Consider the following 19505-nt stretch of genomic DNA (forward strand, 5'->3'; position numbering starts at 1 on the left):
ATAAACTGTACATAATTGCTTGAATAACTTTTAAAATTGGAACGAGACTGTTTAAATTGTTTTATTTATTTTTACAAAAGTTACAGAATACCAAATAAATCAGAGTGATAAAGGAAGGATTAGTTGTCCTGTATCAACACCCATCCAATCATCATTAACAAAAGAAATAGCATCATTTACTGGCCAGAAAAAAAATCATATCTTATTCTGATTGTGATCTATATATTCATATATTCAAAAAAGTGAAAGAATTTCAAGATTGAAAATATCTTAAGGGAAAGACCAACAGAAGATGAAGGAAGTTTACAGAGGATGAAACAGGTGTGTAGAGATGTGGAATCACTCATCCTGTTCAAACAGCCACTGTGAACAGCTGACGTGGTTATTGAAAGAGGAGATACCTTTTTCCCTCTTCTGGCTCCAAGGAAGACTGATGCCTCTACTTGACTGTCACCCACTTTAGAGGATTTTGTGATAAAATACATAAATCATGTTAATTGAACTCCTTTTTAGCCAATAATTATTTTGTTCAAGGTCAGAAAGCAACTTGAGGATTATTTTTTCAGTCAGCAAAACATAAAAATAAGAATGAAAAGAACAGCTGGATCTTTGTGATTTGAGTAGATAAGATAGTAAACTGACAGCTGATAAAAGTCAAATATGTATCTATCGACTTCTTCACACGTTAGGAAAACATTTGACTGAAGAGTACAGATTCTTTGCAGGCCAAGTTATAGAATAAAAGAATTTTCGTTGGAAAAAATATTCAGCATACTACTTTCTTAACTTAGTAAATACAATACTGGAAATCACAAAGTACCTGTAAACAATATGTACAATTTCATCATTTATAACAAGTTATAAACTATATGAGTTTCACTTGATAGTTATCTATACTCTGATATTTCTGATTACTAGGGAAATGTATCTCATATATTAATTAGTAATATTTTCATTTTTTAACTTTGTGAATGGTAGCCTGGTATGATGGAAGGTGCATGTGTGTCTTAGTTGAAGGACCTAAGTTCATGTATTTCTCAGCACTGATTAACTGGGATTTTTAATGAGTTACTTAACATAAATAGTTTTTCCCAATTATAATATAAAGATAGGGGGAATAGCTATCTTATGAGTTAGTTGTGAAGCTGAACTAAATGTATAAGATAATTTTAAAAATGCTCTGTAAACTATAATATACTTAAAAATGTTAGTCATTTTTGCCATTGTTTATTGTCATTCAAATTATAAAAAGCTATTTTTCAGTGATGTATATTTCCATCTATTTTAAGATTAAACCCTGTACTCTCTTATAGCAGAGTCTTATTTAAAATGTCACTTTTAAGGGCACCTAGACTATTTGTGAAGAAGATACTTTTAGTAACCTTAGAACATCTACCAAAAAAGTGAGGAACTGCTGGAGTTTTCTCTGTGTTCTGAGATGCTGGTGAATGCTGTTTTTTATCTTCCCCTTGACCTTGATAGCACAGGCAGGAACACAATCGAGGCACTTGATCTGATCTTCTAAGGCCACCCTAGTGTATCCAGGGCCCCAGTGCCACACCAGCTCCAGTTGTCTCCAAAAAACAGTGCCCGTGTGGAACGCCCCAGGCCTTCTACCTGTGCCTGCCCTGGCACTGGACATCCCACTGAGGTGGTCCCACACCCTGGGACCTACCTTGCCCACACTCACCCAGCTTCAGCCTTCCTGCTAGTGTTGCCCGGAATGACGTGGCCTGGGGTTCCCCCTGGACTGTGCTTGCCCCAACTCAGGCAGTCGCCGCAAGGCAGTGCTGGCATGGCATGCCTCAGGGCTCCCCTCCCCGCCCACGCCCATGCCTGCTCCAGCCCCAGCGGACCTCCCCTGGCTGCTGGGCATCCGCAGCGCACACAGGGGTCACACCTATACAGGCCATTCTGTCAATATCAGAAGAGGTAGATGTTTAATTTAATTTATAATTAAAAAAACACAAAAAGTCAAACAATCAAGGAAACACAGGAATATATTTCAAACAAAAGTATAAAATAAAAACCCCAGAAAAGAACCAATAGTATCGAGATTAGTAATTTACTTAATTGAAAAATCAAAGTAGTGGTCATAAAGTTGCTTACCACATTGAAGGGAAGAAAAGAGGTACACAATGAGTAATTGAACAGAGTTAGAAAATATAAGAAATAATTAATCGGATCTTAAAACACAGTAAGTGAAATAAAAAATACACTAGAAGAAATCTACATCAAATTCGATGAAACAAAAGAATGAGTGATCAATCCAGAATAGTGAATAGTAGACAATGCAAAACAAGAACAGACAATATAAAAAAGAATTAACAAAAATAACAATAGTTTAAAAAACGTCTGTGACACTATTAAGTGTCCTAACATTTGAATTATGGGAGTCTCAGAAAGAGAGGAGAGGGAGGAAGAGGCAGAAAATTCTTACCTGGGGAAGGAACAGAAATCCAGGTCCCAGAAGCACAGAGAGTCCCAAATAAAATAAACCCAAAGAGAACCACACTAAAATATAATAGTTAAAGTGGAACTAATCATGTGCAAGAGAAACTCCATAAGACTATTAGCTGATTTTTTTCAGCAGAAACTTTATAGACCAGAAAGGTGTGCCAAGATATATTTAAAGTGCTTAAATATAAAACAAAACAAAACAAAACTTATAAGCAAGAATATTCTATTCTATCTGGCTGTGGTATCATTCACAATTGAAGGAAAATAAAAAAGAATTTCCCAAACTAAAAGTAGTTAACCACTACTTTTAGAAAGCCAAAACTAAAGTAGTTAACCACTACTAAACTGGCTTTTCATGAATTGTTAAACAGTCTTCTTTAAGCTGAAGAGAAAATAGGGGACTAAGAATAAGAAAACATATGAAGGAAAAAAAATCTCATGTATAGTAAAGGCAGTTGATCAGATTTGTAAAAAGGTAGTGCAAAGGTTAGAAGACTAAAGTAGTAAAATCAATTATAACTATAATAAGTACTTAAGGGTCTCACAAAATTAAAGGTGTAAAATGTGACATCAACAATGTAAAATGTAGAGGGGAGTGGTAAAAATGTAGTGCTTTTAGAATGCATTTGAACTTAAGTGACGATCAGCTTAAATAAACTGATATATATGAGGATACATATGAAACTCACAGTATCCACAAACCAAAAACCTATAATGATAAGTAAAAAAATAAAAAGAAAGGAAACCAAGTATAACACTAAGGAAAACCATAAGGGAAGAAGAGATCAAGAGAAGAAAGAAACAGAGAAGAACTGCAAAAATAACAAAAAAATAACAACATAGCAGTAAGTACAAAAATATCAAAAATCACTTTACATAAAAATGGACCAAATGCTTCAATCAAAAGACACAGTGTGGCTGAATGGATAAGACAACAAGACCCATCTTTACAACCTCCAAGAAACTCACTTCAGATCTAAAGACACAATGGACTGAAGGTAAAGGATGGAAAGGATATTTCATGCAAATGAAAACAAAAAGAAAGCTAGGGTAGCAGTACACATATCAGAAAACAATAAACTTTAAAACTTAGATAGTAACAAAAAAAGAGCATTACATGATGGCAAATGGGTCACTACAAAAAGAGCATATAACATTTGTAAATATTTATACACCCAACATAGGAGCATCTAAATATATAAAACATATATGAACATATATCTACATAAATTAAATGATACAAGGAGACTTTAATACACTACTTATGCCAATGGACTGGTAACCCAGTCAATCAGCAAAGAAACATTGGCCTTAACAACACATTAGACCATATGTACGTAATTGTTATATGCAAAAGATTTCTTCCCAAACCTGCAGAACACACTTTCTTTTTAAGTGCCCATGGAACATTCTCTAGGACAGATCACATGTTAGTCCACAAAAATGTCTTAAAATCAAGAAGTTGAAATCATACCAAACACATTTTCTGACTATTAACAGTATGAAACTAGGAATCAGATACGAGAAGAAACCTGAAAAATACCACAAATATATGGAAACTAAACAACATGCCAATAAACAACCAATGGGTCAATAGATAAATAAAGGAGGATATCAAAAAATACTTTGAGACAAGTGGAAATAGAAACATAACTTTCGAAAATCAGTAAGGCACAACAGAAGCGCTTATAAGAGGGAAATTTATAATGATCCAGGCCTACCTCAAGAAAGAAAAAAAATCCTCTCCCTAAAAATCTACCTTCAAAGATAGTAGGAAGAAGTAATTAATAAAGACAGAGGGGAAATATGCAAAATAAAGACAAAAAAACCTCAGTGAGATAGAGTTGGTCTTTGAAAAGATAAATAAAATTGATAAACTTTAGCCAGACTCATAAAGGGAAAAAAAAAAGGGCCCAAATAAACAAAATCAAAACTGAAAGAGAAGTTAAAAGTAATACCACAGAAATAAAAAGAATCTTGAGATTACTATGAACAATTGTATGTCAACAAGTTGGAAAACCTAGAAGAAATGGATAAATTCCTAGAAACACACAATATCCCAAAATAATTCATAAAGAAATATAAAATCTAAATGGACTGATAACAAATATTCAGTCAGTAATTTGAAAACAGTAAGTCCAAGACCAGACAGTTTCACAGGTGAATTCTACCAAACATTTACAATAGAGTTAATGTTAATCTTTTTAAAATTATTCCAAAAAACCTAAGAGAATGAAATGCTTCCAAATTTATTTTACAAGGCCAGTATTACCTGACTCAAATCCAGACAGAGATACCACAGAAACAACAACAACAACATACTACAGGTCAATGTCCAACATGAATGTATATGCAAAATTCTTCAATAAAATATTAGCAAACTTAATTCAACAGCAGGTTAAGAGGACCATATGTTATGATCAAATGAGATTTATTCCAGGGGTACAAAGATGACTCAACTTTTGTAAATCAATCAGTGTGATACCCCACATTAACAAAACATGTAATAGAAATAATATGATCATCTCAATAGATTCAGGAAAAAAACATTTACCAAAATTGAGCATACATTTATGACAAAAACTCTTAACAAAGTAAGTCTAGCATGAATGCGCCTCAACATAATAAAGGTCATAAATGACAAACCCACAGCTAAAATCATAATCAATAGCAAAAAGCTGAAAGCTTTTCCTATAATATTAAAAAAAAGAAAAGGAACCCCACTCTCACTACTACTATTCAACATATTACTTGAAGTACTAACCACAGCAAGTAGGTTAGGAAAATAACTGAAAGGCATCCACATTAGACAGAAAGAAGTAAATCTGCCACCATTTGCAGATGACAAAGTACTATATATAGAAAACCCGAAAGACTCCACCAAAATACTATTAAAACTAATAAATGAATTGAATAAAGTTCCAGATTACAAGATTAATATATAAATAAGTGCATTTTTGCATTAATAATGTACTACCAGCAAGAGAAATTAAGGAAACAATTACATTTACAAATACATCAGAAAAGTATAAAATGCTTAAGTATAACCAAGGAGTTAAAAAACCTGTATTTTGAAAACTATAAGATATTGATGAAAGAAATTGAAGATGACACAAGTAATTGGAAAGATATATACTGAGCTTAGGTATTGGAAGAGTTAATATTGTTAAAATAACCATATTAGGTAAAGCAATCAAAAGATACAATGCAATCCTCATCAAATTATCAATAACATTTTTCACAGAAGTAAAACAAAGAATCCTAAAATTTGTATGGAAGTCTAAAAGACCAGTAATCACCAAAACAATTTTGAGAAAGAAGACAAAGTTGGAGGTATACTCCCTTATTTCAAACTGTACTACAAACTATACACATACATGTATATACAGATATATAGATATATATATCTATATATCTATATAGATATATATATATCTGTATATACATGTATATGTATATGTTTTTGATATAATAGCTTTATATATATTATATATATATAAATAAATATATATATTTGTGGCACGGAAAGAAACACATAGATTAATGGAACAGAAAGGGGACCCCAGAAATAAACTCATGCACATATGGTCAATTAATCTATGCAAGAAGGCAAGAATATACAGTGAAGAAAAGACAATCTGTTAAATAAATGTTGGGGAAAACAGGACAACACCAGTCAAAAGAATAAAACTTAACCATACTTTATACCATACACAAAAATAAATCCCAAATGGTAAGAAATTGTTTGTAAGATCTAAAAACCATAAAACTTCTAGAAGAAAACATAAGCAGTAAGGTCTTTGATATTGGTTTTAAGAATATTTTTTTGGACCAGTCTCCTCAGGCAAGGGCAACAAAAGCAAAAATTTAAAAAATGGTATTATATCAAACTAAAAAGATTTTGTGGGAATTGACTGTTGGGGTGGTGGATGGGAAGTGCAGAGGAGGGCAAATGGGGAAAAATTGAGCCAACTGTAATAAAATAGCAGTAAAATATACAAATAAAAACAAAAAGTATTCCACACAAAAAATACTAAGACCAAATGGTTTGTTTAGTGTTCTCCCAAAGATGGATATAATAAAAAAGACAGATAATAACAAAGGTGTGAAAAAAATCATACATGAGTAGGATTACAAGTAATCTCAACTGCTTCAGAAACCATGTTGGCAATTCATCAAATTATAAACATAGAATTATCAAATGACCCAATGATTGACTTGCTTTGGCCAATACCAATCATTTTAAGAGATACAGTGCAGCCCTGGCTGGTGTGGCTTAGTGGATTGAGCACCAGCCTGCAAACCAAAGCATCACTGGTTCTATTTCCAGTCAAGACACATGCCTGGGTTGTGGGCCAGGTCAGGTCCCCAGAAGGGGCACACGAGATGCAACCATACATTGATGTTTCTCCCCCTCTCTACTCTTTCTCCTCCTCTTCCCCTCTGTCTAAAATAAATAAATAAATTCTTTAAAAAGAGAGAGAGAGAAAGAGAGAGAGAATGCAACCAGAAGGTCAGTATTTGCTAGTTGAAATTGCCTACTTCTGCCTCTGTAATCAATGAATTACAATGAATGTGCCCAGCCTAGCTCAGTGGTTCCAAGAGGAAAAGAAGTATCAAGTAGTACCATCCCATTCAAGCCCTCCTAGATTAGATGACCTACAGCTTATTTGCAGGTGACCCACATGTGAGGGTAATAAATAAACACTTACTGTTATAAGGCTCTGATACTAGATTATACATCATACGAAGCAAATCTCCCTCTACTTTTCCTTTTCTCTCAGCTGTTTATAAAGTTTGAAAGTAACTAATTAGTTGACCTCAAAAACTAGCTCAGTTCTAAATGAATATTGATTATATTACTATATAACTGAAACAATTTGAAAACAGAAAGAATAAGTGAGATCTATAGGTTCAACTAGATTTAAATAACTTCATAGCACATCAAAAATTTTAGAGTATAATGAAAAGTAAATTTCTTTCAGTTAGAAACTTTGAAAAATTTATCACTGATACCATTTCATTACCCAACCCAAAGTGCGTTGTCTTCTGAATTTCCCTACCAATTCCTACCTTTCTAAATGTACACATCTTTTCTGCCATAAACTTGAACTTCTATTTTTAAAAATCATAAAATTAGATTTTAAGTTGCTTTATGCATTATAATACCTTCTCTACTTTTATGCCTGTTATACAATATAAAAAATCAATTAATATTTGCAGGTTTTATTTGTCATGATTGGTACCATAGAATTTCAAGTAGCTGTCTAAGGCTAACCCCATATCTAAAACTGTGAATAAGTGTAATTTCTTTTTTTTTGATTTTATGTAAGTATAGGTATTCCAAGTCATTAAACCAGTTATTAATTTGAATTCTATTTGACACTATTTTGCTTAATCAATTTCATTTTTTTTCAGCATTTGTAAATCACTTCAACTGCCGAATTAACATTTCTTTAAAAGGTCACCTACAAAGTATTCTGACTGATAGACTGTTCCTCCTAGGTAGAATATTCTGCCTCTAAATATCTGAGATCTGTAGCTAATACTCATTTTGATTCCTTAGCTTCTAACCTGTTTCATTTTCTGTCTCATTTGATGATTCAATGGGATATCATAATATTCTTTGTGGAGTTGGAAAGAACTGTTCATGACAAATTTTAATATTGAAGCTGTATCCAGGCACAAATGCACATGTCCAGACTGTACTTTTAAACCGTTTTTGAAATGTAAAATGTGGTTCTGTAATGCAAGTCTCTGACAGCTTTCCTTGTGTTTGAGACTCTGAAGTGAATTTAAGTTTATATAATCTCATATTAAAGGAAAGGAAAATGAGGTAGGAAAATGTTTTCCTTAAAACTTAGATTTCTGAGGTTAGTTTGATGTCTCAACCTCAGTAACCTCAGGTGCCATAGCAACAAAATATCCTTTATGATTGAGAAATTTGTCATCAACCTGCAGACATGTTGCTGATTAAAAACAATAACAACGACTTTTTATCCTTACCCAAGGACTTTTTTTTTCATTGCTTTTAGAGAGCAAGAGCAAGAAACATCAATGTGAGAAACATCTATTGGTTGCTTTCTCATATGCGCCACAACCCAGGATCAAACCACAGCCTGCATATGTGCCCTGACCGGCAATCAAATCTGTGACCCATCAGTCTACAGATGATGCTCCAATCAATTGAACAACATAAGCCAGAGCTATGCTGTTAACTTAATGAATAATGGTTAGGGTAGTGATGTAAGGCAATCTTTGCACAATCTAAGATCCATAGATCTTTGATAGCCATTTCATCATTAGCACTCAAGAACACATTGGTTTGGCCAAAAAGTTTCTTTAGTTTTTACTGTATGATGGCTCTAGCAGTGCTTAGTTGTCTTTAAGTTTATTCAAATTAAGTTTGTTAGATTGCATTGTGATAGCTGTCATACCAGCGTTTGTTTAAAAAAAACATCAAAATTGGTGACTTTTTGTGTAGCCATTTTAATATAAAGGTGGAAAGAAATATGCAACATTTTTGGTGTTTATGCTTTATTATTTAAAGAAAGGTAAACACACAACTGAAATGCAAAGAAAAGATTTGTGCAGTATATGGAGAAGGTGCTTTGACTGATCATGTCAAACAAAAGTGTTTTGCGAGGTTCCTTGATACCACTGACATTTTAGCTAAATAATTCTTTGTTTGGGGGCTGTGTTATGCATTGGAAAATATTTAACAGCACCCTTGGCCTCTACCCACTAGAAGCCAATAGCTGGAGATAACCCAAATCAGTAAAGTTATTGATGAAAATGAAAAATGTGTCTTTTATTTTATGGAAAAAACTAAACACGCTTTTGGTCAACCCAATATTTTTCACACTTACTTTGATGTTTTCCATTAGAGAAATAGATGTCATGTCCTATGAAATGATATTGAAAACTAGGTATCTGCTCTGTGCTATACTGAAAGAGGAGCACACCATATATATTTTGCTGCCTCCATAATCTCCAATTTCTACTTGGAAAGGACTTGGGCAAGAGTAATAAAGGATGAAATAATTTTGATCGTTCACAATGTGAGTTCTGTGTTTTAAAATGCCTTCTCTGATTCACATAGTCAAGTTAAATTTCTATACAGAGACTATTGTGTTCAGTAAAATCATGACCGGGAACGATACTCATGTTATAATCACAGGATCTGTGAATGTTGCTCCACATGCCAAAAGGGACTTTGAAGATTACGTTAAGGACGTTGAGGTGGTAATATTACCTTGAATATTCAGATTGACCTGCTGTAAGCACATGAGTTCTTATAAGAGGAAAGCAGACATGATCATGAAAGCAGAGGTTGGAGTAATGTGGCCACAGGGGCTGAAGAAGGAGGGCAGGCTCCTGAAGCTTAGAAAGGCCAGGAAATGGATTTTCCCCTCCAGAATCCAGAAGCAATGCAGCCGTGACATCACCTTGATTTTAGCTAAGTGAAATTGTCTTCTGATTTCTTATCTCCAGAATTACAAAATAATAAAATTTTATTGGATTAAGGCACTAAATTCACATTAAATTGGATCAGCAACAATTGAAAACCAATATATCCATAATTGCACAAGTGGTTTTTTTTTTCTCTAATTGTCATTAAGAGACAATACATACTGAGAGGCTTTACAGAAAATTATAGCCCCTTATAGACCCTCCCTAAATTTAAATATATATATATTCACACACATATATATACACACACATATATTCACATGCACATATCTATGTACCTTCCAGGAGAAATATAGGGACATTTTTATTTATTTAAGTATATTTTTTGATAATGTTATAACGGTTGTCCCATTTTTCCCATTTCTCCCCTTCCATCTGGTACCCGCATTTCCTCCAGCATTCCCCTCCTTAGTTCACGTCCATAGGTTGTACATATAAATTCTTTGGCATCTCCATTTCCTATATTATTCTTAACCTCCCCTTGTCTATTTAATACCTATTAATTATGCTTCTTATTCCCAGTACTTTTCCCCCACTTTCTCCCCACCCTCCCCACTGAAAACCCTCAATGTGATCTCCATTTCTGTGATTCTGTTCCTGTTCTAGTTGTTTGCTTAGTTTGTGTTTCTTTTTTTTTTTCTTTCTTTTTTTAGGTTCAGTTATTGATAGTTGTGACTGTGTTGTCATTTTATTGTTCATAGTTTTGATCTCCTTTTTCCTAGATAATTACCTTTAATATTTCTCAAAACAATGGCTTGGTGATGATGCATTCCTTTAGCCTTACCTTATGTGGGAAGCACTTTATCTGCCCTCCTATTCTAAATTATAACTTTGCTGAGTAGAGTAATCTTGGAAGAGTAGGTCCTTGCTTTTCATGACTTTGAGTACTTCTTTGCAGCCCCTTCTTGCCTCTAAGATTCCTTCTGAGAAATCAGCTGACTGTCTTATGGGAAATTCTTTGTAGGTAACTCTTTTCTTTTATATTGCTGCTTTTAAGATTCTCTCCTTTTCTTTAAATTTGGGTAATTTAATTATGATGTGTCTTGCTGTGTTCCTTTTTGGGTCCAACTTGTTTAGGACTCTCTGGGCTTCCTGGACTTGTGTGTCTATTTCCTTCACCAGATTGTGGACATTTTCTTTCATTATTTTTTTCAAATAAGTTTTCAATTTCTTGCTCTTCCTCTTCTCCTTCTGGCACCCCCATAATTCAGATGTTGGAATATTTAACATCCAAAGCCTCTCCTCATTTTTTTGAATTCTTGTTTCTTCATTCTGTTCTGGTTGAATGTTTATCTCTTTGTTCCAAATTGTTGATTTTTTGAAGGGTTTCCTTCCCTTCACTTTTAGTTCCCTGTATATTTTGCTTTATTCCACTTTGTATTGTCTTCACTTCTTCCTTTATTTTGCAGCTGTACTCAATCATTTCTGTGAGCATCCTGATTACATCAGATATGTTGGCTCTCTCCTTGTCACTTAGTTCTTTTTCTGCAGTTATTTCATTTGGGCCACATTTCTTTGTCTCAGCATACCTGTTATGTTGTAAGGGGCAGAGCCCTAGGTATTCACCAGGGAGGAGTTACTCATTTCACAGAGAGGGAACAGTGCTGCTTGCTTGCCTCTCACCCAGGTTTCAGTTACTTCCCCTGCTACCCACAAACAAATTGTGCTCTTCAAGGTGCTTTCCTCATGCTGACACTTGGGTGAGTGGGCTTGTGTACGTTCTAGGACTCTGTGGGTTCCTCCAATGGACTCTCCTCTGAGACTGGCAGTTTCTCCCTCCACCACTATCCCCATAAGTTTTTACAGCCAGAGGCTTTGAGGCTTTAGTTTCCCGGTGCTGGAACACTGGGTTGTGTGGCCTGTTGCTCCCCAGTCCCCTAGCCACTGCCTTGCCATGAGTCTTCTCCACCCTGGCTGCCCATCTCTGCCCTTGCTACCAGTTTGTATCTCCTTTAACTCCTTGGTTGTCCAAATTCATACAGTTCAATTTTCAGGCAGTGCTGGTTGTTTCTTGTTTTTAAATTGGTTGTTATCCTTCTTTAGGTTGTGTGAGGAAGCAACGTGTATCTACTTATGTCTCCATTGTGGCCAGAACTAGCAGAAATATAGACAAATATTGAAATGCTCCTTATGTATAGCTTTTCAGCTGTGATGCTGCTGTTGCATTCAACCACAAGCAAAACAATGATTTTAATGCGCTTAGGAATAAAACCTGTGTACTTAAGTTTGTTCTTAAAATAGAGATCATCTCTCAAGCAACCATTTCTTTCTTTTTTCCTTTTTTCAATTGAATTTATTGGTGTGACATTAATAAAATTATGTTTCAGGTGAGCAATTCCATAACCATCATCTGTATATTGTACTGTGTGCTCACCACTGTAATCATCATTTATCCATCTTCCACCAATTGTATTATCTTACCATCTTACCCTTTTTCTCTGGTAATCACCATGCTGTTGTCTGTGTCTGAGTTTTTTCCTTTTTTTAATTCTTATCCAAGGACATTTTTTCACTGCTACTAGAGAGAGAGAGTAAGAGAAAGAGGGAGAAAGAGATAGAGATACATTGATATGAGAGAGAAGCCACTCTGGTTCCCTCTCATGTCTGCTTTGACCAGGGTTTGAACCTGCAACCTGGGCACATGCAGTGACCTGGAATGGAACTGGTGACCTTTTGGTCTACAGAAGGAGATTATGCTTTACCCAGCCCCCCGAAATGATAATGAATGCTGCTGGGAGTGCGGGGTTCCTGGATATGAGGGTTACTGTGGGGCCAGCTGAAGTGGGAGTGAAGGCTCTGACCCCTCAGAGCCCATCCCGGGGTTGTCACAGATGGGGGCAAACAAAATGAGTCATCATAGAAAATTTTTCTGTTTCCCAGGAGAGGGGAAAGAACTCTTCTCTCTAGTGGAGAGAATGTTCTGAGCCCCTGTGTCCAAAGGCTTTTATTGAAAACCATAGGCGCAGGGGTATACAACAAAGCTCATCAATCAATGTCAAAAGGCTATATTTACAGAAAACAGACAAGGACAATTGAAGGATCACAAGAGATTTGCCTCATGTCATGGTCTATGAATAATGTAAATCTCCTTCCCAGTATGAGCTGATTATCATTGTTTTTGAGGGAAGATCAAAGCATGCTTAGAGGAACTTACTTCTAGGCTTGATTGTCCCAGGGAACCACTGATTCAGTTTAGGGCTGTACCTGCCTTTTGTATTATTTCAAGTCTGAGCCAGGTGGGTGGGGCAGAGCCACCAAGAGATAAGGAGACTTCTTTCAGATAGAATGAGGACTCTGGTGATATTCAAGCCAAGCTGAGAGGTGCGGAACTTTATGCAGCTTTCTCCGTGTACTCCAAGTCCTTGTCTGCTGCCCATACCAGCCAATGTCTGCCTTAGGTCATCCCTATTCTTGAGAGAACTTACCCTTAATCAACAAGAGACCATCACAGGGACAAGCAGGGGTGTGCAAGGTGGGCAGGGCGGTGCTTCTGCCAGGGGAACAGATTTCATCTCCTTAGTGGGCTGTTTTCCCAAGGTCTTCTTGATTAGCTCCAGCCTTGGGGTCCTCTTGCCTGTCGTCAAGGTTACAGTCCCTGAAACCCGGTAGGGGCACTTCCCAACAGATGAAAATGGTGTGGAAGTGTTCATTTAAAAATATTTGCAATATATTGGAGAATCAAGATGGCAGAGGACTAAGTGGAAGTCACACTGACCTCCTCCCAGGACCAATCTGGAATTACAACTAAATTGTGGAGAAATCCCCTGGAACAAACAACTAAACAATAGTGAGAGAGGAGTCTTATAACCTTGGATAGAGAGAAGAACCAGCTTTAGCACAACCTAACTGGTAAGGAGTGCAGTAGAGACTCAAGAAGGCAGGCTGGGTGCCCATGGGTGGCAGCAGCAGAAGGATATTGAAACCGTCAGTTGGATCCCCCCGAGATGAGTGGGGTATAAAGCATAAGCGAGCATCTCCAGCCTACAGCACCAGATCCCCAAAAGTGCACAGATAACAGTCAGCTGTGAAAAGTGGCAGGGTTGCTCTCTGCCAGAGACAGGCAGCTGGAGACACAAAGAGCCATTTAAAGGGCCAACTCATACATTTTTATTTGTAGCCACTTACCCTGGTCTCTGGCAAAGGTGGCAGAGTGAGCTCGACATGCTTGAGGAGAGACTGGGGAAGGAGGCTTTGGGGAGAAAACTGAGAGAGTAGCCAGCGGGATCCCAGTGCTGACTCCTCCCACATGTGGCAGAAGCCATCTTGCTCAGGCAGACAACTCCCCTGAGTAGCAACAGCATGAGAGGACACAATAGCCCCACACCCAGGAGGGACTCTGCCCTGGCCCAGTAGTGCTAAAACCTGACTGCTGTGTAAAGAGTGACAGCCATAGATAGTAGATCCATGGCTAAAGGGGGCACAGAGTGGTCCAGAGACTCTTGAGGAGAGATTAGAGATGGAGGCTTTGGGGAGAGAACAAAGAGAGTAGCTGGCAGGATCCCCATATTGACTCCTCTCCTATATGGAAGCAGCGTTCTGGCTCAGGTAGACCTCTTCCCTGTGCAGTAGCAGCATGAGAGAACCCAATAACTCTGCCCCCAGGAGGGAATCTGACCCCCCACCCCGTGTTGTCTAAGCCTGACTGCTGAGTGCAGAGTGATTAGATTAACAGCTGAAGGAGACAGCCATAGACAGTAGATTCCTGGAAGACTCAAACAGACTGCCTTTCGTCAGACAGGGAAAACACCTGACATCATAGAGTCAGATCCAGAAAGAAAAAAACAGTAGTCCCCTACCATAGAATTTCACACCACAGAGTCAGGAAATCAAGACAGATCAATTTAAGAAGTAGAAGCAAAAAAGAAATGAATCTCACAAATAATGGGAAGACAAAGAAACACCCCCCAGTCCAAGGGAAAGGAGGAATCCCCAGAAGGGGAACTAAATGAAATAGAGGCAAGTAAACTATCAGATATTGAGTTCAAAACAATGGTTTTAAGGAAGCTGAATGAGCTCAGTGAGCTCAGAGAGAATTATGGAAAACTACAGGGAAACTACAAGGTACTTACTACAAACTATATCCACATGAAAGAGGACATAGAAACAATCAATAAGAGACAAGAGGAGATAAAGAATACAATTTATGAATTGAAGAACACAGTAGAAGGGAAAAAGAGCAGGCTAGATGAAGCAGAGGATTGAATCACTGAGCTGGAGGATAAGGTAGAAAAAAGCTCCCAGAAAGAGCAAGAAAATGAAAAAAGACTCAAAAAGAACAGAGGCATTTGGGGAAATGCAGGACAACCTGAAACACAATAATATCCGTATAATAGGGATACCAGAAGAAGAAGAGCAGCAAGGGATAGAGAACCTGTTTGCAAAGGTTATGATGGAAAACTTCCCTAATTTAAGGAGAGAAATAGTCACACAAGTCCAGGAAGCACAGAGGGTCCCATTTAAGAGGAACCCAATGAGGCCCACTCCAAGACACATCATCATTAAAATGGTAAATAACAAAGACAAACAGAGAATCCTAAAAGAAGCAAGGGAGGAAGATTTAGTAACATATAAGGGCGCCCCAGTACTCCTAGCAACTGACTTCTTGACAGAAACATTACAAGCCAGAAAGGAATGGCAAGAAATATTCCAAGGAATGAAAAGCAAAGGCCTGCAACCAAGGCTGCTCTACCCAACAAGGCTCTCAATTAAAATGGAAGGCCAAAAAGGGAGTTTCCCAGAGAAAAGAAGGCTAAAAGAATACACCTCTACCAAGCCAGCATTACAAAATATGCTAAAGGGACTGCTTTAAGAAGATGAAGAAAAAGAGTCTATGAATACCCAGTTCCTTTCACAGTCACCAATACTTGATATTACCAAGATTTTTAATAGTTATTAATCTGATTGTGACAATGATGTGTTTTTTAATTGTCACTTTATTATTTATTGAAACTAAACTTGTTTTTGTATATCTCTTGCCTGTTTCTATTTTTTTTAAAGCTTTAAATGACTTTTTGGTATTCTTTATTCATTTTTTTATTAAATGTTTGTAGAATTTTCCCTGAAAAACAAAACAAAACAAAACAACTATTAACCCTTTTTTAGATGTGTTGAAAATACTTTCCTATTCTATTACTTGTCCTTTAACTTTTTTAATATGTATATTACTATATAGTCTTAAATGTTCAATATAGTCATATTGTCACTATTTTACTTTATAGCTTCTGGATTTAAATATTTTACTTCCAGGTAAGAAAAATATTATTTTGTATTTTCTCCAAAAACTTAGATTTTATATGTAGATTTTTAAATCACCTGAATATTTTTTTTGTATAATGTGGGAAATAAGGCTCTATATTTGTTTTATTTCAAGTAATAGTGGTCCATGCACCTTATTTGTTGAATAGGCTTTATTTTCCTGTTTGATTTGAAGTACCAACTTAATCATATAATACCTTGTTAGATATATACATTTGTTTCTAGAATGCTCATTTTATTTCATTGATCTACTTGATTATTTCTGTGCTGGTGTCATGTTGTTTTAATTGCTGAGGCTTTATAATGAATTTTAATTTTTTAATATTTTATAATGGATTCTGACATTTAAAAAATGAATACATAAAATCAATCTGCATTTAAAAAAGAAAAAGAACTAACTCCTACCTTTTGCAACAACATGGTTATAACTGGAGAATATTATGCTAAGTGAAATAAGCCCGTCTGTGAAAGACAAATACCATATGATCTCACCTATAAGTGGAATCTATTCAACAAAATAAGCTGACGAACAAAATAAACCACAGGCCTGGAAACACGGAGCAGACTGAAAGCGACCAGAGGGGATGGGGAAAGATGACAACAGTGGAAAGAAGGAGAAGTGACTAAACAAAGAACATGTATGAATGACCCATGGACACGGACAAAAGAGTGGGAATTGACTGTGGGAGAGTCAGGTGGGGTGGGATGGGGGGAGGAGGGCAAAGGAGGAAAAACTGAGACAACTGTAATAGAATTAACATGATTTAAAAATAAAAAGACAGAAAATAAATTAAATTAAAAATATTTGCAATACATCTATTTTATCACTCTATCATTTGAAAACCATTATCAGTTTTTATGTCCATCAGTTCTGAGTACAAGAGATTGAACACGCAAGAAGAGTAGGTGTTTGAATACACATATGGGAGCACACACTGACAGAAGGCTTTTTTAGCAACCAGATATAAATTAGACATCAGACATCACCCACGAACAAACTTATTTTTCTCACCAAATCTGAAAACACATTTTAAAAATACCTTAAATACCTCCTTGTATTAAAACTGGAAGAAACTGAAAAACAATATTTAAGGTAGAGGAAACAAGGCAAAAATGCCCCTATATTGTTTTATAAATCTCTTACATAAGTATAAGTATTTTGTGATAGGTTTGACCTCTTTCACCTCCATTATTTTTCATGCAAATAAAACAACTAGGACAGAGAATGACCTTATTTCCAAGTAAGGTCAAAATCAGGGTTTATGGAAAAATATAAATTTTGGATGGAGAATTATCCAAACCAGTACTATCTCCAACTATTTCCTACTTGGAGGTGTGCTCTCTCATCTGTAGAAAATGTTTTTCCAGTTATTAATAAACTGACTGCATAAATTTTCAGGACAGTAAAGCAACTTCTGAGAGTTGTTCTTAGTTGGCATTATAGTTCTGAAAAGAATGTCCCTCACCTCTTCGTTAGGCAATATTTACCTCAAATCATTGTCATCAAATTTATACTGAATTCCTTTGGTTTCATGAAATTTCTTCACTATGGTAATGTTGAGAGCCTAGTCCAGAAACAGTGAGACAAACAACAATAAAATTTACAGGAAAAATAGATACTTTGTAGAAGAGAACTTAAAAAAAGAGTCTAAATAAAAACTATCACTCATAGAAAGATAAATAAAAAATATCACCCATAAAGTGAAATAAGTACAATTATTATAAAAAATTTTTTTATATTAAGATTTAGCTCTTAGAAATATAAAGCATAGTAACAAAAAATTAAAACTTAATGCAAAGGTGAGATAAACCTGCTATCTTCCTGAAAATAAAGTAAAAATGTAAAAAGATGAAAAATTACTTGACAGATGATTTGGAGATCGAGTTTCAACCTAAATTTCACCAGGATAAAAACATTTTGGAAGTATATCAGTGAAAACTTACAGGTCTAAAAAAATTCTTGCTATCAAATATTAGTACTACCTTAATTAAAAGAGAAAAATTAAAATTTTAAATAATGCATGTTTAAATATTTATGACAATTATAATACATATTTATCTTGGCAATATCCTAGAATGGGAACTTGTCTGAACTGAAAAAAACAAGACTATGCCTATCCTTACCCCTAACCTGAAGAGTAACATGAAAAGAGCTAATTACCTCTCTCATTCAATTTCTTCCTTTTGGATTGTTGATTTTTGAATTCTTTTAAAGATCAAAACTCCTATATCTAAATACTAAATTCTTTCTGAAGCTGTAGCATATATGTATGTGGGTTTATATATTTTATATTTTTGCTCTTCCTAGCCACAGAGGAATGTGCATGTCACAGAGCTGTCATTAGATGGCTTCTGTGTTATTCACACGGGAAGCCATTTCCACTTTAATTATTCACTCCTCGGCCCTTCCAGTTGTATCTTGTTTTAGGCCTGCTGCACAGTTGCCAGCTGCCCAGTGGGACATCAAAGGGACACTGAATTGGTAGAAAAAGTTGATAAATGATACAGAGTGAGGGCCACTTTGAAGTCCTGCAATGTCACCAAAAATACCACAGTGAAACCAAAACAATGAAAAGTAGGGGGCAGGGCATGGACCAGCACCAGAAATGGTCCTCAGGGAATAGAAAATCAGTTCCCAGGAAAAGTATTAACAAGTAAAGAAGATGGTAGCATAAAAGAAAAAAATAAAAGTAATAAAGAATATGTAAATCTTCCCATTTTATCTACAAAATTTTCTTAAATCCATGATGAAGGAGAGCTTCAGAGACTTTAATGTACTGCTGGAACTGCTGTTTCAACACATCTACCTATAAACTGTGAAATGACAGTGTAGACACTCATTATGTGAACTTTTATTCTGAACATTGTCTCTTCTGTGTCATCATCTGTTTCATTTTTTAAAAGTACACTTGACTACTCAAGAAAGGGTCAGAAAAAGCAGTGGGCATAGTAATACCAATTTAGTGATATGTGATTCCACTTGATGTGAATTCTCAAAAGTAGAAGTGAAAAAATGTGATCTATTTGTAAGGAAAAGCCAACAGAATCAGGTGCAAGTGTATCAAACAACATACCCAGGCAGAAATAAACCTCATTAAGGCAGCATCTGTTTATTAGGTTTTTCCCACTCTGGGCTCAAGAATCAATGTTAGATAAGATTTAGAGGATACATTTCAGATACCTTTTACAGAGCCTCTAGAAATTCTTCATACAAGCTGTCTAAGACAACAAATAGTTTTTGGAGAAAATTAAATGTACACTCTAAAAGGAAAACAACTTTTTTGTTGTAATATGAATAAAGATGTATATATATATCT

This window comes from Pteronotus mesoamericanus, unplaced genomic scaffold (assembly GCF_021234165.1).
Source record: "Pteronotus mesoamericanus isolate MK-2021 breed Mesoamerican mustached bat unplaced genomic scaffold, CSHL_Meso_final contig_20, whole genome shotgun sequence".
Lineage (NCBI taxonomy): Eukaryota > Metazoa > Chordata > Mammalia > Chiroptera > Mormoopidae > Pteronotus > Pteronotus mesoamericanus.